We start from the raw sequence: 23,863 nt of genomic DNA, 5'->3' as shown, positions 1-23,863 counted from the left end.
CAACCTGGCTCCCCAGATCCCTGATAACCTCTTCTGTGCTTAGTGGATTGCCACCTATATGGTAGCTGGGGGTAACCTTGTTTTTCCTGAAGGGTATGACTATGCATTTTTTAACGTTTAACTTTAGGCCATGGCTTTGGCACCAGTTATCCGTTTCTATGAGACCCTTCTGAAGGATATCTGTGTCTGATATGTTTTCAACTATGGCACCCAGTTTGCAGTCATCTGCAAACTTTGTCAGCCATAATCCTCCTGTGCTTGCCTGTACTTCTGAAAAGTAGATGCCGAACAAGAGTGGGTCCAGGACCGTGCCCTGTGGGACACCGCTTGTGACAGGCTTGGAATCAGACATGCCGCCAGCAACTCTGACCCTGTGGGTTCTGTCACTTAGCCAGTTTGCAACCCATCTTGTGACGTATGGGTTTACATTTAAGCTGGTGAGTTTTTCTATGATGCCCGAGTGGGGTATTGTGTCGAATGCCTTTGCCAGGTCAAGGTAGGCTGTGTGGACTGCCTTGCCCTCATCAATGGCCTTGGTGACTGTTTTGAAAAAGTCAACCAAGTTTAAGAGGCATGATCTGCCCTTGACAAAGCCAAATTGGGTTTGATCCAATGTCTGCAGGTCCCCTATGTCTTTATTTATGAGTTCCATTATGATCCTCTCCATAGCATTGCAGACCAGGCTTGTCAAGCTGATGGGACAGTAGTTTCCAGGGTCGGTGGAGGCACCGCCTTTATGTAGTGGGACCACAGTTGCCGTACGCCACTCCTTGGGTACGTATCCTGAGGTGAGGCTAAGATTAAACAGCTGCCCTAATTGCGGGTTTAATTCCTCAATGAGTTCATGGAGCACACAACCGGGGACACCATCTTGTCCCATGGATGCTGTGTTTTTCGCCTTGGAGAGAGCTGTTCTCACCTGAGCATTTGAGATGTTTGGGAGGCTACAATCCTCTGGTATAGATATTTAGGATAGTAGGAGAGAGTCAGTGCTAATGCTGGTAATGGTTAGTGAGTATAGTAGGAGAGAGTGGGCTGATCATGGTTACGGAGTGTAGCAAAAGAACATAGAGGAATCTAGGATATCCAAAAACAATATATGGTACAAGAAATAATTAACAAATGCATTAGCGAAACATGTATCTGAAGCTGGTATGAGTCACAGCTTTAAGCTCTTGGTACTACAGAAATTAAATGAAAGTTTAAGGGAAGGGGATTTGAGTAATGAGACTGAACTTGCTGAGTTAAAATGGATTGTCAACTTTAAAGCGTATATGCCACCTGGTTTGAATAGTGCTGTTGCTTTAAAGCCTGTCCTATAGAAGAGAGGCTTAGTTCACTGATAACACCCAACAATTTTAATTGGTTTTAATTAACTGGAAGTTCTTTGTATTTAAAGGCATGTTTTTATGTACTGTTTGTTAAGGTCTGAAGAAGTGAGCAATCGTGAAAGTGTTTACCTGTTTTTATTTTTTTTGGAATTAAAGTGTTCTTACTGTCAGCATTGGGCATGGTTAGGGAGTGTAGTAGGAGGGAGTCTGTCAGAATGTTGATAATGGTTACAGGGTGTAGTAGGAGATAGCGAGTGCTAATGCTGATTATGGTTAGGAAGTGTAGTATAAGGGAGTTCGTTATAATGCTCATAATGGTTAGGGGGTGTAGTAGGAGAGAGAGTGTTAATGCTGAAAATGGTTACGGGCTGCAGTCGCAGAGAGCAAGTGCTAATGTTGATAATGGTTAGGGGCTGCGGTAGCAGAGAGCTAATGCTGATACTTATTAGGAAGTGTTGTAGGGGAGATAAGGAGTTCTAATGCTGATAATGGTTAAGCGGTGTAGTAGGAAAGAGTGAGTGATGATGCTTATTGTGGTTGGGGAGTATAATGTGAAGAAGTCCGTTGTAATGGTAATAATGGTTAGGGGGTGTGGTAGGAGAGAGCGAGTGCTAATGCTGGTAATGGTTAGGGAGTGTAGTAGGAGAGAACGACTGCTAATCCTGATAATGGTTATGGGATGTAGTAGGAGATAGCGAGTGCTAATGCTGATTATGGATAGCGAGTATAGTATGCGGAAGTCAGTCATAATGCTGATAATGGTTAGGGGGTGTTGCCGATAATGGCTAGGGAGTGTAGTAGGAAAGAGTGAGTGCTAATTCTGATTATGGTTAGGGAGTATATTATGAAGAAGTCATTCATAATGCTGATAATGGGTAGGGGGTGTGGTAGGGGAGATCAAGTGCTAATGTTGATAATGGTTAAGGAATATAGTAGGAGAGAGAGTGAGTGCTAATGTTGATAATGGCTAAGGAGTTTAGCAGGAGAGAGTGAGTGCTTATGCTAGTAATGGTTAGGGAGTGTAGTTGGAGAGAGCATGCTGATGGTTAGGGGGTGTAGTAGGAGAGAGTGAGTGCTAATGCTGATAATGGTTAACGTATTTAGTAGGAGAGCATGTGTTCTAATGCTGATAATGTCCAGGAAATGTAGTAGGAGAGACCATGGTGATAATGGTTAGGGAGTGTAGGAGGAGATGGCAAGTGGTAATGCTGGTAATAGTTAGCCAGTGTAGTAGGAGAGAGCTAGTGCTAATGCTGATTAGGGAGTATAGTATGAGAGAGTCAGTCATAATGTTGATAATGGTTAGGGGTTGTAGTAGAAGAGATAAAGTGTTAATGTTGATAATGATCAGGGGGTGTAGTAGGAGGAGAGAGAGTGATTAGGAGGTGCAGTAGTAGTAGAGAGCGAGTGCTAATGCCATTAATGGTTAGAGAGTATAGTATGAGGAGTCAGTTGAAATGTTAATAATGGTTATGGGGCATAGTAGGAGGTAGTGTGCTGATAATGGTTAGGGGCTGATGTAGGAGAGAGTGAGTGCTAATGCTGATAATGGCTATGGAGTGTAATAGGAGAAAGTATGCGTATAATGGCTAGTGAGTGTAGTAGGAGAGTGTGTGCTGATAATTGTTAGGGGTGTAGTAGAGAGCGAGTACAAATGCTGATAATGGTTGTGGGTTGTAGTAGGAGAGAGCGAGTGCTAATATTCATAATTAGGGGTGTCGTAGGAGTGAGTGGTTAGGGGTGTACTAGGAGACAATGAGTGCTAATGCTGATAATCATTAGGGATTGTAGTAGGAGGGAGTCATAATACTGATAATGGTTAGAGGGTGTAGTGGGAGAGAGCGATTACTGTTGCTAATCGTTAGGGGGTATAGTATGAGAGAGCTTGTGCTAATGATTATAATGGTTAGCAAGTGTAGTAGGAGAGAGCGAGTGCTAATGCTGATTAATGGTTAGGGGGTATAGCAGGAGAGAGCAAGTGCTAATGCTGATAATGGCTGGGGGCTACAGTAGCAGATAGCAAGTGGTAATGCTGATAATGATTAGAGAGTGTAGTAGGAGAGATCATATTCTAATGCTGATAATGGTTAAAGGTTGTAGTAGGAAACAGTGAGTGCTAACTCTGGCAGTGCTTAGGGAGTGTAGTAGGAAAGATTGAGTGGTAATGCTTATTATGGTTAGAGAGTATAATGTGAAGAAGTCAGTCATAATGCTGGTAAGGGTTAGGGGGTGTGGTAGGAGAGAGCAAGTGTTAATGTTTATAATGGTTAATGAATGTAGTAGAAAGGAGTGACTGCTAATGCTGGTAATGGTTAGGGAGTGTAATAGGAGAGCAAGTGCTACTGCTGATTATGGTTAAGGAGTATAGTAGGAGAGAGTGAGTGCTTATGCTGGTAATGGTTAGGGAGTGTAGTAGGAGAGAGCATGCTGATGATTAGATGGTGTAGTGGGAGAGAGTGAGTGCTAATGCTGATAATGGTTAATGTGTGTAGTAGGAGAGCAAAGGTACTAATGCTGATAATGTCTAGGCGATGTAGTAGGAGAGGGGTCTATATTATGTTCTCGAAAGCTGACAGTGTCGAATCCAACAGTGTCGATACGAGAATAGTGAAAAGTGCAGAACATCGAACGGGTAAACGGAAATCTCCGTAAGGGGAGATTTCCATTTACTTCAATGTACTGTGGTCCCCGAGTTGGTATATTTAAGTAGTGAGGGGTGCAGGGGGACTTGTCCCCCCTGCCTACAGCCTTTAGATTTTCTTTTTCTTTTTTTATTTATTTTTGTGAACTTTTGAAATTTTAATAGTTCAATCAATAAAGGTCAACCTTTAGTGATTCCAACTAGTAAACGTTCGATGTTCTAATATAGACCCATAGGAGAGAGAATGGTGATAATGGTTAGGAAGTATAGTAGGAGAGAGCGAATGCTAATGCTGATTTATGTTTAGGGAGTATAGGACGAGGGAGTCTGTCATAATGTTGATAATGGTTATGGGGTTTAGTAGGAGAGAGCGTGCTGATAATGGTTAGGGAGTGTAGTAGGAGAGATCAAGAGTTAATGTTGATGTTCAGGGGGTGTAGTAGGGGAGAGAGAGAGTGGTTAGGAGGTGTAGTAGGAGAGGGCGAATGCTGATTGTTAGCGAGGGTAGTAAGAGTTTGTCAGTCATAATGCTGATATTGCTTAGGGGGTGTAGTAGGAAAGAGTGAGCGATAATGCTGATAATGGTTAGGGAGTATAGTATGAGCAGTCAGTCAAAATGCTGATAATAGTTATGGGGCGTAGTAGAAGGCAGCATGCTGGTAATGGTTAGGGAGTGTAGTAGGAGTGTTTATGATGATAATGGCTAGAGGCTGCAGCAGCAGAGAGCAAGTGCTAATGCTGAAATGGTTAAGGGCTGTAGCAGGAGAGAGCGAGTGCTAATGCTGATAATGGTTAGAGAGTGTTGTAGAGAGTGACTGCTAAATATTGGTTAGGGAGTATGGCAGGAGTGAGGAAGTGTAAATTTTGAAAGTGATTAGGGGGTGTAGTAGGGGAGAGGATGTCCTAATGCTGATAATGGCTATAGGGTGTAGTCAGAGAGAGGAAGTGCTAATGCCGTTAATGGGGAGGGAGTATAGCAGGATAGAGCAAGTGTAAATGCTGATAATGGTTGGGGAGTGTAGTAGGAGAGAGTGAGTGCTAATGCTGATAATGGCTATGGAGTGTAATAGGAGAAAGTATGTGTATAATGGTTAGTGAGTGTAGTAGGAGAGAGTGCTGATAATTGTTAGGGGGTGTAGTAGAGAGCAAGTACAAATGCTGATAATGGTTGTGGGTTGTAGTAGGAGAGAGCGAGTGCTAATGTTGATAATTAGGGGTGTCGTAGGAGTGAGTGAGTGGTTAGGGGTGTACTAGGAAAGAGTGAGTACTAATGCTGATAATAGTTAGGGATTGTGTTAGGAGAGAGTCTGTGCTAATGCTCATAATGCTTAGGGGCCACAGTAGGAGAGAGAGTGAGTTCTAATGCCATTATTGGTTAGATTTGCAGTAGGAGGGAGTGAGTGCTTATGCCAGTAATGGTTAGGGGGTGTAGGAGGGAGTCCTTTGTAATGCTTACAATATATAGTGAGTGTAGTAGGAGAAAGTGAGTGCTAAGGCTGATAATGGCTAGGGAGTGTAGTAGGAGAGAGAGCAAGTGCTAATGCTGCTTATTGTTAGGGAGTATAGTATGAGGAAGTCAGTCGTAATGCTGATAATGGTTAGGGGGTGTAGTAGGAGAGAGTGAGTGCTAATTGTTAGGGGTGTAGTAGGAGAGAGAGTGCTAATGCTGATTATGGTTAGGGAGTATAATAGAGAGTGAATGCTTATTCTGGTAATGGTTAGGGAGCGTAGTAGGAGAGAGTAAGTGCTTATACTGAGAATGGTTAGGGGCTGCAGTAGCAAAGAGCGAGTGCTAATGCTGAAATGGTTAAGGGGTGTAGCGTAGCAGGAGAGAGAGAGTGCTAATGCTGATAATGGTTAGGGAGTCTAGCAGGAGCAAGCGAGGGCAAATTTTGATGGTGATTAGGGAGTGTAGTAAGGGAGAGCATGTCCTAATGCTGATAATGGCTAATGGCTAATGGCTAGGTGCTGCTGTAGGCGATAGTGAGTCCTAATGGTTAGGAAGTGTAGTATGAAAAAGTAAGTGCTCCCCAGGACTCCATTGAAAACAGGTTCTTTATGGCCCAATGGACTATCCTGGTAAACCAACTGCAATAAATAAATAAATAAATAAATAAATAAATGCTGATAATGTTAAGGGACTGTAGTAGTAGAGAGCGAGTGTTAATGCTGATAATGGCTATGGGGTGTAGTCAGAAAGAGCAAGTGCTGATGCCGGTAATGGGTAGGGAGTATAGCAGGAGAGTGCGAGATCAAATGCCAATATGGTTAGGGAGTGCAGTAGGAGAGAGTGACTGCTAACACTGATAATAGTTAGGTGCTGCTGTAGGAGAGAGTGAGTGCTAATGCTGATAATGGTTAGTGAGGGTAGTAGGAGAGAGTGCTGATAATTGTTAGGGGTGTAGTAGAGAGTGAGTACTAATGTGATAATGGTTAGGGGTTGAAGTAGGAGAGAGCGGACAAAGGCCCAAAAATAGGGACATATTTTGAATATTGCTCTTATAAGCTCAGAAAGTTGCTAGGCTAACAGGGTTTGTTTAACATACATTTTATGAAGGATTTGAAGTTTTAAACTCAAATGTATATAATTATTTAATGACTTCAATCTGCAGATCATCCCAGTAATTTGCCAGAAAACCACAAATTTTACTTGGAGCAGACTAAACATATGAGCCAAAAATCTGGACATTCTGCAAAAATCTGGAAATTGAGAGGTATGGTGGGGGTGTACTCAGAGAGAGAGTGCTAATGCTGATAATCATTAGGGATTGTAGTAGGAGAGAGTCGTAATGCTGATAATGGTTAGGGGATGTAGGGGGAGACAGCGAGTACTGTTGCTGATAATGGTTAGGAGTATAGGGTGAGAGCTTGTGCTAATAATTGTAATGGTTAGTGAGTGTAGTAGGAGAGAGCGAGTGCAAAAGCTGAATATGGTTAGGGGCTATAGTAGCAGAGTGTGGATGCTAACAGTTATACTAGTTACGGGGTATAGTAGGAGAGAGTCAGTGCTAATGCTCATAATGCTTAGGGGCCACAGTAGGAGAGAGAGTGAGTTTTAATGCCAATATTGTTTACATGTGTAGTAGGTGAGAGTGAGTGCTAATGCTGGTAATGGTTAGGGGGTGTAGTAGAAGGGAGTCATTTGTAATGTTGATAATGTTGTTTAGTGGGTGTAGTAGGAGAAAGCGAGTGCTAAAGCTAATAATGACTAGGGAGTTTAGTAGGTGAGAGAGTGAGTGCTAATGCTGATTATGGTTAGGGAGTATAGTATGAGGGAGTCCGTCATAATGCTGATAATGGTTAAAGTGTGTGGTAGGAGAGAGTGAGTGCTAATGCTGATAATGGTTAGGAGTTGTAGTAGGAGAGAGCGAATGCTAATGCTGATAATGGTTAGGAGGTGTATTAGGAGAGAGCGAGTGCTAATGCTGATCATGGTTAGGGAGTGTAGTAGGAGAGAGTGTGTGCTAGTGCTGATAATATTTAGGAGATATAGTAGGAGAGAGCAAGTTCTAATGGTGATCATGGTTAGGGGATGTAGTAGGAGAGAGTGACTGCTAAAGCTGATAATGGTTATGCAGTATAATATGAGGAGTCCCTCATAATGCTGATAATGGTTATGGGGTGTAGTAGGAGAGAGCGTGCTGATAATGGTTAGGGGCTGCAGTAACAGAGAGCGAGTGGTAATGCTGATAATTGTTAGGGAGTGTAATAGAGAGTCAGTGCTAATGCTAGTCATGGTTAGGGAGTATCGCAGGAGAGAGGGAGTGCAAATTTTGATAGTGATTAGAGAGAGTAGTAGGAGAGGGCGAGTCCTAATGCTGATAATGGCTAGGGGCCACTGTAGGAGATAGTGAACGCTAATACTGATAATGGCTAGGGAGTGTAGTAGGAGAGAGCATTCATATAATGGTTTGGGAGTGTAGTAGGAGAGAGCGAGTACTAATGCTGATAATGGCTAGGGGGTGTAGTAGGAAAGAGTGAGTGCTAATGTTGATAATGGCTCGGGGGTGTAGTAGGAGAGAGAGCAAGTGGTTACTTTGTGTTGTTGAGAGTGAGTGCTAATGCTGATAATAGTTAGGGAATGTAGTAGGAGAGACAGAGTGCTAATGATTATGATTATGGAGTATAATAGAGGGATTCAGTCATAATGCTGATAATGGTTAGAGGGTGTAGTAGGAGTGAACGAGTGTTTAGTGGTGTAGCAGGAGAGAGTGAGTGCTGATGCTGATAATGGCTAGGGGGTGTAGTAGGGAAAAGTGAGTGCTAATGCTGAAAATGGCTAGGGGTGTAGTAGGAAAGAGTGAGTGCTAATGCTGGTAGTGGTTAGGGAGTGTAGTAGGAGTGAGCATGCCGATGGTTAAGGGGTGTAGCAGGAGAGAGTGAGTGCTAATGCTGATAATGGTTAATGTGTGTAGTAGAAGAGAGTGTGTGCTAATGCTAATAATGGTTAAGGAGTGTAGTAGGAGAGAGCATGCTGATAATGGCTAGGGAGAGTAGTGGGAGAGATCAAGCATTAATGCTGATAATGGTTAGGGGTTGCAGTAGAAGAGATGAGTGCTAATGTGGTGGTTAGGGAGTGTAGTAGGAGGGAATGAGCTCTAATGCTGATAATGGTTAGGGAGAGTAGTAGGAGGGATAAAGTGCTAATGCTTAATGAGTTAATGAGTGTATTATGATAGAGCAGTCCACAGTGTAAAAGGCTTTTGTTAGGTTTTTAGAGATTGTGCCAGTTAGTTGTTCTTTATTTCTGCTAATAAGGATGTTGTCTATTAAAGTAAATAATGTGGGTGTTGTACTTCCAGACCAAAAGCCATGCTGTTGGTAACCTAAGCATTCTGTCAGCTTTTGTCTGTGTTGGTGTAATTTGTCTTTTTAAAGATGTTTCCTGGGGTTGATAGGACTGCCAAATCTAAAATCATTGACAACGGTAGGAGGTTTTGTTTTCTAGAGTGGTCTGACTGTGATTTTTAAAAATTGAGAACATTATGTTTTTGGTGAGACAAAAGTTAAGTGTCTTGAAGGTGGGAAGAATGTGGTCTTTTAGTAATTGAATTAACGAGGCATTGAGGTTGTCTGCTCATGGTGAAGCATCTATGGGGATATTGTCAATCATATATTTTGAATTTCTTTGGCTTTGCCTATTCCAAAGTAGAATTACGAGGTGTTTGAGATATGGTCATTATATGGAATTGCGGTAGAGAAAGGAGTAAAGCACTTAGGTGAAAGAGATGTGCATTCCCTTAGGAAGTCAGAGAGTGTGAGTTGTCCTGAGGATGTTTTCAGTGAGTCTCAATAGAAGAGTCCTACTGGGAAAGTCTGGTCTGTTGTCTTCTTTACTAGGTTCCAAAATTTCATTAGGTAGTTTAAGGCGTTCTAAGAGCTTGTATAGGAGTTAGATTTGTGCCCTCTGGTGATTCTCTTAGTTAAGCTGTATAGCAGGATGTTTTTTGTTTTCTTTTGTTGGACATTGTTAGTGCTTTCCAATCAGACTCTCCAAGTTTATAGTTATTGGAGTTCCTTTGTTAATTTTTAGTCTAAAGATGAAGGGGAAGCACATACCTTGAAAAAGAATGAGAAGTTTGGACATTAAATGTTTTTAGATCACTGAGGTTTAAAAAGTTTTCCCAGTGGATTTCAGAAAGGTTTTATTACAATTTCTTGGTCTGCTATTGAGACTTTAAGTAGAATATGCAAAGTTGTGATTGTTCTATAATGATGGCACTGTTTTTTTAAAGGAGATAGGACTGTAGTCATTTATTGATGGTGGTAGGATGTTGATGTTATAGCTTAGAGGGGTCATTAGTGATAAAGACCAGGAAAGTGTATTTCTGTTGTCTAGGTTTTGCCTGATAAAATCTTGAATAACCAGGAATATGCTAAGTTTGTCTGTGATGTCAACATTCTTGGGATTAAAGAGGTTAAAGTCACCCAAGATGTGTAGGTTTTTATGTGGAGTGTTACTTTCAAGTTATGTCATGGATCAGTGTTTAAAATCTGGAAGGTTGTCAGGAAAGGGAAAGTAGGCAACTATTGTGGCTGCTGTTGTTGAAAGAGATTACATGGGGTATTATGTGAGGAGGCGTGGTTGTGGAATTTTAGCTGTATGCTTTCTTAAATGAGGAATAGGGTTCCACCACCATATCTGTTCTATGGTCTTGCACTGAAACTGTAGTTTAAGTTTGAAAAATGGAACCTAAGGTTGGGAATGTCATGTTTAAGCCATTTATCGCAATGGCTGTTTGCACTTTTGGATCCTTTCAGTGACAAAGTTAAAAGATTTTTGCACCGCATTAAAAATGAGTAGTAGAACTCAAAATACGAAAAAAAATCACGACAGACCATGTTATGATGCCTGCAAAACCATACTATGTAATAAAGGAGCATGCCGGGTTCACTGATCAAAATACATTTTTTGTGATGTCAAAAATGGGTCTGTAATAAGTCCATAGTAAGAGCACATATAGAGGATTATAATTATGTCTGTGATTATGACCAGCATGATGTTCTTCGTCTACCATTGCTGCAGTCCTGACATATGGGTATTCCGCTGTCCACCATCGGCCCGAATACCAAAGGGCTAGAATCTGGCGTCGGTCATGGCGCTCGAGGCTGACATCAGTATGTGCGAGTATAAATGCGCATGACCGACGCCATACCCTCAGTCTTTCTTGCCGCGTGGTCCTAAGCAGAAGCAGTGTTTGCAAGTGCCGTTCGGCTTTCTGGAATTGTCGGTTTTCGAGTTTCAGACCGGAGACCAAGCTGGGCTGAGTACCCCGTTGGGGACACTTTTGTCTTTTTCTTGCCTCAGTATTACCGGATGTCAGAAAAAGTTAATATCTGTATTTCTTGTGGGAAACAGATTCCTCATAGGGATTACCATTTACTCTGTATTCCTTGTTTAGGGCCTGAGCACGGCGTTGTTGGGTGTCGCTTTTGTGCTGCCTTTGATAAGCGCACTTTTACACGTTGCTTGGACTGTGCTAGGCTAGTGTTTGGTAAACGGTGCAATTATAACATGCCGTCGGATTCTCCGCCCAGTTCGGCTAAAGAACGCAAAGAGTAATCCTTTGCGGTCCAAACAAGATGAGTCCATTGCGGACGCCGGTTCGGTAGAGCCACCGACTACTTTAACGGCTCCTTCTGACAGTTTAGCGGAGTCTCCAGGGGAGCTTTTGCTACTTCAGGAAGTGGCTTCTCCTGTTGTAGGCCAGGCTGAAGGGGCTTCTCATGTGTCGATGGTTCCCTCCCTTCACAGAGTTTCTAGGCCTCCCCCTTCTCATAGTAAAAGCCTTTCTAAATCTAAATCTGCCCCTGCTGGTGTCTGTCCACAGGGTCCAGCTCCTAGAAAGCACATGTTAAAGGTGGTGCAGGATTTGATTACTTTAATTAGGGGTTCTATGCCTCCCCCTGAGAAAAGGCCCAGGGTAGAGCCAGGGATAGAGGGTCTGGATCAGTCTTCCAATGACTCTGATTCTTCTGTGGAAGAGCCCCAGGATTTCCTCCTACTCTGATTCAGAGGCTGAGGATTCTCCTCCTCTCGTCCCCTCCTGAAGATTTTTCTTTTTCTGAAACCTTGCATTCCATGAGGGAGCATTTTAAATGGGAAGGCCAGGATTATTCTGATTCTCGTAAAAGGCTTAGAGAATTCTTGTTTTTGCCTCAGCATAGGCCTTTGGCTATTCCCCCTGTATTGGATGTTGTTCAGGATGTTTTTTTGAGGCTTCTCTTAACCCTGACTCTTTGCCTCCTGCCCCTGCTAAACCAGATAGATACTGCAGGGTACCGGAAGCTCACTAGTATTTATACAAGGGTCCTAGGGCTGACCCAGACACCATTGCTCAAGGTCCCAAGGGTGTCAGGGCTGCTGTGGTTAAGAATCCAGTTCCTTTGGACAAGGATGCTAGAGCTCTGGATAGGTGGGGTAAGTAGTTGTATTCCTCTTCCACTTTAGCTGTGAGGGCTTTACATTGTCAAAATTATTTGCTGGGCCAATTGAAATGTAAAGTTGATGCTTTCTCTGAAGGTATTGAATGTAAAGAGCTTCAGGATTTAGTGCATGTTTCAGAACAAGTTGGTAAGCATTCTTTGCAATATGGTTTTGATGCTTTACAGGCTTCTTCCAGGGTGGCTGCTACTAGTTCGGTTCTTCGCAGGCATGCCTGGTTAAAAGTTCAGACATTGTCAGAGCATGTTAAGGCTCGGATTATGGATGCTCCTTTGCAGTCTGATGTTCTTTTGGCCCTCCGGTTGAATCAGTTTTGAAAAAATGGAGGAAAAAGCTAAGTTAAGGATTGTTTACAGGTTCAGCCCCCTAAGTTCAGTAGGAATTGGCCTACTAAAGGGTGGTCTTTTCCCTCTTCAGATTATCAGTCTAGGGGCAGGTCTAGGCGAGGTAGGGGTAGAGCTTCCTCTCAGGGCCCTGCTACTCCTAGGACTTTGGGTTCTTTTACCACTTCGGCTGGGGTGGGCAGGGGTCAGTCCTTTCGGAAACAAACTCAATGACCTGCGTCTTCCGCTGCCGGACTCTGCCATGCTGGCGGCTCCTCTAGGAGGAAAACTGGGACTTTTCGCAAAGTATTGGCATTTGGTTACCCAGGACAAATGGGTATTGGACATTGTAAATCGAGGCTACAAATTTTATTTCCACACTTTCCCTCCTTTCAAAGGTATGCCAGATGTGCCTCATCAGCAAAGACTGGAAGCACGGGCAAAAAATTTCTTCTTTGCTTCAGTGGAGGGCAATACAGGAAATACCTTCTGCTGAAGGAGGCACAGGGTTTTATTCCCGTCTTTTCTTAGTGCCAAAGGAAGTAAATACTTGGAGGCCAATTCTGGATTTGTCCATTCTAAACACCTTTTGGGAATTCCAAAGTTCAAGATGTTAACGTTGCAGCGGTTGCTGCCTATGCTGGGCAAGGCTCACAGAGGCCTATCTTCACATTCCTATCGGGCCCAGTTCCAGGAAGTTCCTGAGATTTCGGAATGGGAATTTGCATTGTCAATTCTCTGCATTGCCCTTTGGCTTGTCTACTGCGCCCAGGGTATTCACAAAAGTCCTGGCTCCAGTAATTGCTTTTTTCAGACTACAAGGAATTCAAATTTATCCTTATCTGGATGACTGTTTGTTTCTGGCTCAAGGCAAGCAAGAACTTCTTCAACATCTTCACTGTGTAATGACAGTTTTAAGGTGCCTAGGGTATTCTGTGAACGAAATAAAGTCCAGTCTAGTACCCTCACAAGAGATGTGTTTTCTGGGTGTGGGATTGAATACAGCAACCCAGATGGCATTTCTTACCCTGGACAAACAAAGACATCTTCATCAATACTTCCATCAGCTTTCAGTAATGTCCAGGCTGACTGCGAAGACAGTCCTTCAAGCCTTAGGGTTCATGGCATCTTGTATTCTAGTGCTTCCCAATGCCAAACTGCATATGAGGAAGTTACAATGGTATCTCAACAGCGTGTGGACTCAACACAGCCACGATTTGGACACTGTCATTCAGATTCTCCCTTGCATACAAAAAGAATTTCTGTGGTGGGCTCAGGAATGTCACCTAGACAAGGGACTCTCTGTGACCCAGCCAGAGGCATGTCAGATATTAACGACAGACGCCTCGGAGTCGGCCTGGGGAGCTCATCTCGAAGGAAAATGGATTCAAGACCTTTGGCCCCAGAGCTACTTCATTTACATATCAACATGAAAGAGATGCTGGCAGTTCAATTTGCTTTGGAAGCATTCAAGAGCCTACTTCAATCAGGACTGGTGTTGATTCGAACAGACAACACAACAGTCATGTGGTACATCAACAAGCAAGGGGGAACCCATTCTTATCCATTGTGCAGACAAGCAATGCTAGTATGGGAAACTGCTTTAAACCTGCACATCACTCTTCGAGCACAGTTTCTGCCAGGAGCACAAAATTCTTTAGCAGATGTTCTGAGCAGACAGATTGTGGATCCTCGCGAATGGAAGTTGGATCATCAGGTGTTTCTGCAGTTGACCATGGCTTGGGGAACTACAGACATAGATCTGTTCGCTTCTCCTCTGAATTATCAACTGCCGAAGTTTTGCACAAGGCTATTTCATCCGAAAGCCTGGAAAATAGATGCACTATCCTTCAGCTGGAGAAACCTGCACGTGTATGCCTTTCCTCCTTTGCCTCTTCTTCCAAAGGTATTGTTGAAAGTCAGGAGGGAAATGCCTTGCATGGTTCTGATAGCACCAGATTGGCCTCGACAACATTGGTACCCTCTCTTAAGGAGTTTAATTCTTGGGACACCTTGGCCATTACCACAGATTCCTCACTTATTGACTCAGGAGGACAATCATTTTCTCAATATCAGTGTGCAATCTCTTTACCTGACAGCCTGGCGAATTCAGTTTTGGGGAAGGAAGGCCTGCAGCTTCCAAAACAAGTTTTGGATGTTCTTTTGGAAGCCAGGCGTCCTACTACTCGGAAAGTTTATGCTGATAAGTGGGAGAGATTTTTTCTTTGGAGTGCAGCTCACGGCTTTGATGTTAAATTGCCTAACTTGAGTTGTATTTTGCAATGTTTGACTGTTTTGTTAGACATGGGATTGTCTTTCTCTTCTGTTAAAGTGCATGCTGCAGCTATTTCTGCTCACTATGAATGTGACCCTCCTTTGTTTTCATCCATTGGTTAAACAGTTTCTTAGAGGGGCAAAGAATATAAAACCCCCGAGAAGAGCTCCCACTCCAGCCTGGGATCTTACTTTTGTTTTGGAGAAGCTGACTCTGCCTCCATTTGCACCTGCAGCTACAGCTGAGTTGAAGTTGTTGTCTTGGAAAACTGCTTTTTTGTTGGCTGTTACTTCTACTCGAAGGGTCTCTGAATTACAAGCCCTCATGGCAGTAGAACCATTTCTGATTTTTCACAAGGACAGAGTTTCCTTACATTACTAATCCTACTTTTATGCCTAAAGTAATTTCAAATGTGGCACTGAACCAATCTATACATTTGCCTACTTTTTATGTTGACCCCCGAAATAAAAGGGGTGAAAGTTTTGCATTCTTTGGATGTGCATAGGCATTTAAGATATTATTTGAGCAGAACCAAAGAGTTCAGAAGATCTCAACAGTTGTTTGTTTCTTTTGCTTTGACTTCACAAGGGAAAGCTGTTTCAAAACACACTATCTCCAAGTGGTTGGCCATTGTATTGCTTTTTGTTATTCTCATCATGGGAAAGATGTTCCTGCTGGGATCAGGCCTCACTCTACTAGGGCTACGGCCACCTCTACTGCTTTTTTGAGAGGGGTAGCTGCTAAGGACATTTTGGAGGCAGCTACTTGGAGTTCTGTACATACATTTACTAAGCATTATCATTTACCTCTTTATTCTAGGTCTAGGGCTGGGTTTGCCACTGCTCTTCTACAGGGCATGTTAGCAGCTCCTAATTCTATTTAGTTGGCCATCCTCCCTGTTTTCCGTTGCTCTGGGATTCTACCCATATGTCAGGACTGCAGCAATGGTAGACGAAGAACATAGTACAGTTTTGTACCTACCATAAATGTAGATGTTCGAGGATATCCATTGCTGCAGTCCAAATTTCCCTCCCTCCTACCCCCTTGTTTAGGTTTGGGTTTTGGGTGGTATTTTTTGCATTCTGACGTCTGAGGCAAGAAAGACTGAGGGTATGGCGTCGGTCATGCGCATTTATACTGGCACATACTGATGTCAGCCTCGAGCGCCATGACCGACGCCAGATTCTAGCCCTTTGGTATTCGGGCCGATGGTGGACAGCGGAATACCCATATGTCAGGACTGCAGCAATGGATATCCTCGAACATCTACATTTATGGTAGGTACAAAACTGTACTTTATGTGTTCGAGACGTGATAAAATTCACCTCAAGAGCAAAACCTGAGATATGAATCTTGGCATCCGCATTGAGAACACAACTGCTTATGACAGGAGACGTGATCATAATTCTTCACAGTGCATGGGGCTGCATCTGCTTTTCATACTACCATTTACACAAAAAAGTTATAGGAAATCAAAGAAGTTTACCAGCTTTTAAGGTCTTTGAAAAACAAACTCTTTGGCACTTACAGTAGACTGAAAGGAAGTATCTCTCTGAAGACTGAAGATCTTTAAAAGCTGTTGGACGCTGTTATGATTTTGTTTGTAAGTGTAGCCGAATTAAGTCCTAACAGCTTTTAAAATGCGTTTTGCCTTCTGCTGTTCTTTGTCAGCTAGCAGTGTCCCTAGAGGGAGACCTGATCATTGCAGTGCTTAGAACATTTGCAAAGCGCCCCTAATCTCTAGGGAAGCTTGTGACATGCTTATCTTTTTCGCAGCATTGGAGGATAATATCAAGTCTCTATGCACTGCAGACTGGGTATGAGTCGTTAACAGTTGTAAAAAGTTTGTAAAACAGAATTCTCCTTAGTTTCTGGCTATGTAATTACCAAACAAAATCTTAAACTGCTTTACTTTTAAAAACCTAAGCTATGCAATGTCCTAGCTGCTTTTCCCAAACAAGCTATCATTCTTGGTGACTCTTTACAAGCTTGCGTATGACATACCCAGTTGTCTGTTATAATAAGTGAAGACAGCATAAATGTCTGAATATCTGAGATCGAGCAAGATGAGTTTATTAGAGCAGCATTGTTGGCATGTTATAGAAATGTTATCCGTCCAAAGTACAGAGTGCGAGGTACTTGACTTGGAGATTACCAGACTTTGTCCTGTTTCCTTGCATTTGTGTACATTGTGACTTAAATGCTGTAACCCAAAGACACCATACTGCGACTTTGTTACTTTGCACTTTTAGGAGTAAGAGGTGTTAGCACAAACCATTATACTTACCCTTTCCAGACGTTATTACTTTGTTAATGTGTTTATTATTGATTTGTAACCTGCCCAGATTTATAAGTGTTACTCACATACACTTCTTTCTGTTTTTTTTTACACTTGCAGCAATAACGCTGCTTAGCGATTGTAAAAGTAATGCCAGCCATTGCTTGTTTAGCAGACCGAACTCCAGAGCAGCTTGATATGCTGCCGTGAAGGGCGGACTGTTTTCACCGGGCATTACGTGTTCGTTAATACCCTGCTGTAGAACGTTCGTTCTCAGGTTACTGGTGTAGTTTGCCCACTCTCTAAAACCTGTATGCAGTTTGGTTTTCTGATACACGCTTCTGCTCGAGACGTAAATGTCTGTCTCTTACACTGAAATTTACGAGCAAATGCGGAAGTAAAAGGGAAGGCCGAACTCCCACAAAAGAGGGTGCAGTTTAATGGGCTGGCACTTCTGCTGTTCTTAAGAATAAATTGGTCAAGTTTTGCATTCCTTAGTGCAGGACTACTTCAATACCTTGCGTACATCCTCGTGCTGTTTTGCTGTCTGTTCCAAAAATAAGGTGAGAAGTAACATGAATTTCTGCTTAGTCGGAGTATTTGAGATAGCAGGTTCTGCTGCTACTACTACTACTGCTGAAACTGCGTCTAAATGCCATACAGTAGCAGTGCAGACAGAAAAAAATGCAATGTGTGCAAGTATTGACATTTTTGTTTAAACAGAGTTTAGGGCAACAGTTATATAGATACATCTGAGTGTCCGATTTAGATCCATTATTTTAATCTGCTGTTGATGGGTATGTGTAAGAAACAACACCTGGAAACTGTGTATACGCAAATGGACATTTTTATTATACGGACTGACTATTGAGTGAGTTTTTTGTTGTGAAAGAAGATCTAAGTTTATTTATTCCACGTGACTAGAGAGAAGGTAAGCATTTTCTGATTGTAACAGTGTCTATTAGTTTTATAACTGTTTACGTTGTTGCTAGTTGTCCCCGATGTTAACTTTTTCATAGCTATTTGCCACTTTCCCCTTATTTGCAGTCTGGTGAGTAGTGCCTGAACCAGTTTGGTTGCTCTCTGCTTTAACCCCGATCAAAGCATTTTATAGTCTAAAAGACCGGTCATAGTCCTAAATCTCAACTGTCCAGATTTTTGCCACATATTCTTGGTTTGTTCCTCATAAAATTTTTGGTTTTCTGGATTTTTGTGACAAATGAGTGAGGATTGAATTCATTGTAAAATGACAGGAAGTTTCAGACTCCCATTTCCTTCAGAAAAAGCATGATAATACAAAACCTTTTATTCTAGCTACTTTCTGAGTTTATGAGAGCAATGTTTAAAATCTGACCCCACTGTGGATGTCCTGTCCTTGGCAGCCTTTTGCCTCCCCCCCCCCCATTATTTTTTGCTTTGTCCAGATTTTTTGTTTTAAGGGGTTGAAAGGTCATACTTTGTGCAGTGCTTTTGACCTGTAGTAGGTTTCAATTAACATACAGCATGGGGGGGAGCGAGCCAGCCAGCCAGCCACCTATCAGTATATTTTCCTCCTTACAATTAAGAAATCAGGGTCTCTAAGGAAATCTGGAAATCAGAGTGTGTCAGTCAAGTAATTCAGTTTTGATGAGCACTTATCAAGTTTTCTGACTCATTCTGAGGGCTCACATATTTCTGAAGCTTATTCCTAAATTATTTATTGTTTTACTTGGATGTTCTATTTTTCATTTTAATTTATTTTGTGAGAATAGTTTGTTTCAGCTGGCAAGCTGGGTGACCTGAAATGTGAACATTAGCAGAGTGTTAGGCTGATTAGAAGAATCCTCTTCATGATGCATCTTAAAAGAAGAACACAAAAGCCTTCTTTTTGAGAAAAGTGAAACAATGGATCTCTCCTCCAGTTAAACTTTATCTATGGTAAAATTATATATGTTTTGTCTTCAGTGTAAATAATATTGTAGAACTAGTAAAACCTAGATTCAGGAAAATTGCATAGTACATATTGTTTCCTGCAATGTCCAAATATTATTTTCTTATTCTCATTTCTTCAGTATGATTTTACAACTACCATGATTATTCTGTTTAATAGCTCGAGTGTTCTAGTTGTCAAAGTAATATTACAGATATCTTTCAACATGTTCAGTCATTTACTAAGTTGTTGTATTCAGTGTATTATTTAGTGTTTCTTTTAAACTGTTGCTTACATGATTATTTCCGTGTTGAAATGGGCAGTACAATGAGCAGAGTAAAGGTGGTGCTTTTGTCAGATTGTTGCCTTTTCATAGGTGAAAACTCTAGTGGATCTTAAGTGCGGGATGCCTGCAGTGGAATGGCACCATATTCATGATCATACCTCCCTGAAGTGTGCATCTTTGTGAAGAATATCCCTCATTTCAAGTCTTCAAATGTCTATATTCCATACTGTTCTCCTACTGACAGGATTTGTTCCATATTCATTGTTAAGACATTTTTTTAAACTAATGTACTTTATAAATAGTACTGAGTCATATTGGCTCAGAAAAAGAACTTCAGGTAACAGACTTTTTCCATGGTGTGAGTTTCCTAGTTGAAGTGTAGTAAGTGTTCCACATTTTTCCCATTTTCTTAATGCTGGGTGATTATTTGTAGGCATGTGTTGTGTACTCTGTGACTGGTGCCTTTCTGTGGTCATTTTGAGCTGTAGTAGTAAATGCTCTTCAGATTTGCAAAAAGGCCTGAGTAGTTTCCTTCCTCAGTTTTTTAAATGTTCAGTCCAAATTTAATTTCTATGTTTTTTGCCATGTGATACATACTTTAGTTTGCTTTTCATTGACCATTAATTTTAAGTGTATATATGCTAGGAACACTTTTCATACCTGCTGGGTGCTGCTCGTGTTTCATTTGTTTTTCTTGTGCCCGTTCTTCAAATCCTTTCCCCTCTGCAGTGTTCATTAAAGTGTGTGTGTGTGTGTGTGTGTGTGTGTGTGTGTGTGTGTGTGTGTGTATATATATATATATATATATATATATATATATATATATATATATATATATATATATAAATAATATGCGTGTGTTTGGAACCACGTCCATCATTCTATAATAGATCTTGCATTTCTCTCCTTTTCCCCCAGTAGTTATTTTAGATAGACTAAACACAACAGGGCCAAGTAAGCTCATTTCAGATTCAGAGCTTAGGTTGGTCGTAATGCTTAAAGAGGCAGAGTTGAGCCCTAGGGCTTGATGTTTCAGAAGCCACAAGCTGAGACTGGATTTGGTTAACAGATACTTAAATTGTTGCATGTCTCCTGACTTAGAATGGCATAGAATGTTTATGTACTCTCTATTTCCACAACATTGAATACAGACTTGCATAGGTGGAGAGATTCTAGGAGATATCAACACAAGCCATAGGAGCTCTTATTGAGAATTAGAAGAATCTAGCAAAGCCCTTTAAAGGTAAAATTCCTGTGATCATCAGGGTTGTTCTTGGTAATCTGAAAACTAGGTAGCACAGCAGTTCAGTGTTTAAGATCTCTGTGTCACACAGCACTAGGGTCTCAGCCTCCCATTCTGGTCTCCAGGCACCGCTTGTATGGGATTTGCATGTTTTTCTTTTGTATATGTGAATTTTCTCTGGGTCTTGTCTTTTTGGCTTTTCCCGGTTAGGGGTCGCCACAGCGGAACTCCTGTCTGCTAATGATTGGCAGTCTATTTTTATGGTGCCGAGTTGCCAGCCCAATGCCCAACCTTCAGCGAAGGCCCACCCATTCACGCATGTCTTTCGAAGGCCACTCTACCATGGGGAGGACATGCAGACTCCACACAGAAGGCACTCCAGCTGAGAATCGAACAGGAGAACCTTTTGCTATGAGGCAACAATGCTACCGCTGTACCACCGCGGCTTCTGGGTAGTCTGTTTTTTTTTTTTCTCCCAAAAATTTGTTGTGTACTTAATTACTGTTTATATACATAGTATTTACCTTTGCTCAAATTACCCAAGTTGTGGTGGAAAAATGATCTTGATTAATAGTTTCATCCAGCTGAAGACCCAGTGTTAGCTTATGGTATAGACTACAACTGGGAAGAATGCCTTTGACTAGGGTTTACTCTCTCATTGTAGAATTTAGAAACTGTTTAAATATTGTAACTTTGCATTAGCTACTGGTTTGGAAGGGAGAACGAGTGCAAGATGTTTCTTGTGATTAAAAAAATCCACTTTGTAAGTGTTGAATGCTTGGGTTATTTTCTTGGAGTAGGTCATGGAATTGTCTTAGGTGAATATCTGGTATTTGAAGCCTGTAACTACCTGTTTGATTATAAATAGTAGATTGTGTGCATCAAAGTAAAACCTTTTCTTTCCACTGCAATCACCTTTAGCCTTTGATTAAGCACATGCTGAGGCAGTATGATAACGTTTCCTAGATTGCTGCAACAGCCACTTCTCAGTTTAGTTTATTTCATTATGTCAAAGGGTGTGGCAACTGCAGTCATTCATGAATGGAGTGAATCAGGATGTGTCATGATCCGCATTTGTAAAAACTACTTTTGTGAAACATGAAGCATAACATTCTGGTGCATGGAGTGCCTTTAGCAGCGTTTTTTTTTTTTCCCCCTAGAAAATCTTATTGCAAGAATCATCGGGAAAATCTTATTTATTTACATTTGTGTGCATGCTTTTGTTGACCTGTGTAGAGCAGTGATCCAAGTGGGTCATTTCAGGTTTACTCTGGAGTTTACAACCTAGAAATATAAGGTAATATCAAAAGTTGCTTACAAAGTAAGTTACGTTAGCAATACATTAATACCATCAGCTATATAAAAGCATTTGTAGGTTTAATCCATGCAAGGCTGACAGGTGGTTACTATACATTTTCTTAAATAAGAGTACATAGGCTAGCAGAAAAATTTATATTGTATAATGAATGCTGTGCAGCAATATAACAGTGGCGGATGAAGTACACTTTGCACCCAGGACTGTTTTCAGCCCATAAGCCCAGGCCTTTTTAAGGACCATACGTAAATACAGCTGTTCATTTGGATTTGCCTTTGTTGTTTGATGTGCATCTTCAAATGTCTTGAACCAAAGTTTTCAAAGCAATAATACAGTAAATTATGAAACCCAAGGCCCATATCTAAAGACAGTTCAGATATACAGTACAAAAATGCTGTGCTGTTTTAAGACATTGTTCCTCCTTGAGTAGGAAGTAAAATGTTAAGTAGATCTATATCACAGTAAGGCACATGAGTTAGTTTTGCTTTTATATGGTCATCTGCAGAATAATGATTTCAAGTAAGAGACGGATAAACAGACATAAAGAGAGAAATGCATTTCCATACTAGCCTTAACTTCTGGGCAGAAAAGGACCAACTATTAAATTTAAAAATGACCAGTATTCTTACATTTGGCAAAACAGTCTTGGTGTATGAGATACATTTCATTATTGTTGCTACCCTTGCTACCCTATCTGCTGGAGAGAGGAAGTGGGAACATTCTTGGACCAGAACAGTTATGTATTAACTTTGGCTTTAGTAGCATGAATGTGATACTGGGAATTAAAGAAGCTTTTAGCCAAATTACATGGTATCTGTAGTATGGGACTGTTTTCAGTAGTTGGATTTGGTTGTAAGAGATGGTTCAGGAGTTGTAGAATTTGAAGACATTGAGACATTGTTTTATGTGTAATATTACGTTTTGTTTGGTTATCCACTTAGGGATGTCAGGTGAATTTCATATTCTGATAGGCGTGGGGCCAGACCTGTACATAATCGCATCATCTATGTGCAGTAGAACAGGGAGAGGATTGTTGTCCCAAGTAAAGCTAATGAAAAAGAGGAAGTAATGAGCGTCGTGTAATCCCTGTTTAGATACCATCTAAAGGAGAGGATGGGAGCCCACATTGTGCCTTGGGAGTGTCTGCAATACTAGAAATATTTAAACTATAGGGTTGTATCACTGCTAATGCTGTTATAATGGTTAGGGGGTACAGTAGGAGAGAGTCAGTGCTAATGCTGGTAATGGTTAGTGAGTGTAGTAGGAGAGAGTGGGCTGATCATGGTTACGGAGTGTACCAAAAGAACGTAGTGGAATCTAGGATATCCAAAAACAATATATGATACAAGAAATAATTAACAAATGCATTAGTGAAACATGTATCTGAAGCTGGTGTGAGTCACAGCTTTAAGCTCTTGGTACTACAGAAATTAAATGAAAGTTTAAGGGAAGGGGATTTGAGTAATGAGACTGAACTTGCTGAGTTAAAATGGATTGTCAACTTTAAAGCGTATATGCCACCTGTTTTGAATAGTGCTGTTGCTTTAAAGCCTGTCCTATAGAAGAGAGGCTTAGTTCACTGATAACACCCAACAATTTTAATTGGTTTTAATTAACTGGAAGTTTTTTGTATTTAAAGGCATGTTTTTTCGTACTGTTTGTTAAGGTCTGAAGTGAGCAATCGTGAAAGCGCTTACCTGTTTTTATTTGTTTTTTGGAATTAGTGTTCTTACTGTCAGCATTGGGCATGGTTAGGGAGTGTAGTAGGAGGGAGTCTGTCAGAATGTTGATAATGGTTACAGGGTGTAGTAGGAGATAGCGAGTGCTAATGCTGATTATGGTTAGGAAGTGTAGTATAAGGGAGTTCGTTATAATGCTCATAATGGTTAGGGGGTGTAGTAGGAGAGAGAGTGTTAATGCTGAAAATGGTTACGGGCTGCAGTCGCAGAGAGCAAGTGCTAATGTTGATAATGGTTAGGGGCTGCAGTTGCAGAGAGCTAATGCTGATACTTATTAGGGAGTGTTGTAGGAGAGATAAGGAGTTCTAATGCTGATAATGGTTAAGGGGTGTAGTAGGAAAGAGTGAGTGATGCTTATTGTGGTTAGGGAGTATAATGTGAAGAAGTCAGTTGTAATGGTAATAATGGTTAGGGGGTGTGGTAGGAGAGAGCGAGTGCTAATGCTGGTAATGGTTAGGGAGTGTAGTAGGAGAGAACGACTGCTAATCCTGATAATGGTTATGGGATGTAGTAGGAGATAGCGAGTGCTAATGCTGATTATGGATAGCGAGTATAGTATCACGGAAGTCAGTCATAAT

At 41.4% G+C, this 23,863-nt stretch overlaps 1 protein-coding gene across 3 annotated transcripts in view; it reads left to right on the top strand.

Annotated features, from left to right (window-relative positions):
• Window positions 1–17,203: 17,203 nt before the first annotated feature.
• Window positions 17,204–23,863, top strand: part of LOC122798124 (leukocyte elastase inhibitor-like) — a 524,655-nt gene continuing 517,995 nt past the window's right edge. Inside the window, exon 1 of one of the 3 annotated variants that reach the window (XM_044066821.1) lies at window positions 17,204–17,356. The gene's annotated coding sequence lies outside the window, so the exon portion shown is untranslated. Of the gene's footprint in view, window positions 17,357–17,487; window positions 17,725–23,863 lie in introns of those variants that run through there. The other 2 variants (XM_044066820.1, XM_044066822.1) reach the window with 2 other exon arrangements.

This window comes from Protopterus annectens, chromosome 3.part1, assembly GCF_019279795.1.
Source record: "Protopterus annectens isolate FY-2018-M chromosome 3.part1, PAN1.0, whole genome shotgun sequence".
Taxonomy (NCBI): Eukaryota; Metazoa; Chordata; order Ceratodontiformes; family Protopteridae; genus Protopterus; species Protopterus annectens.
The sequence above is the reverse complement of the archived record's forward strand: the minus strand, read 5'-3'. Positions and strand labels throughout refer to the sequence as shown.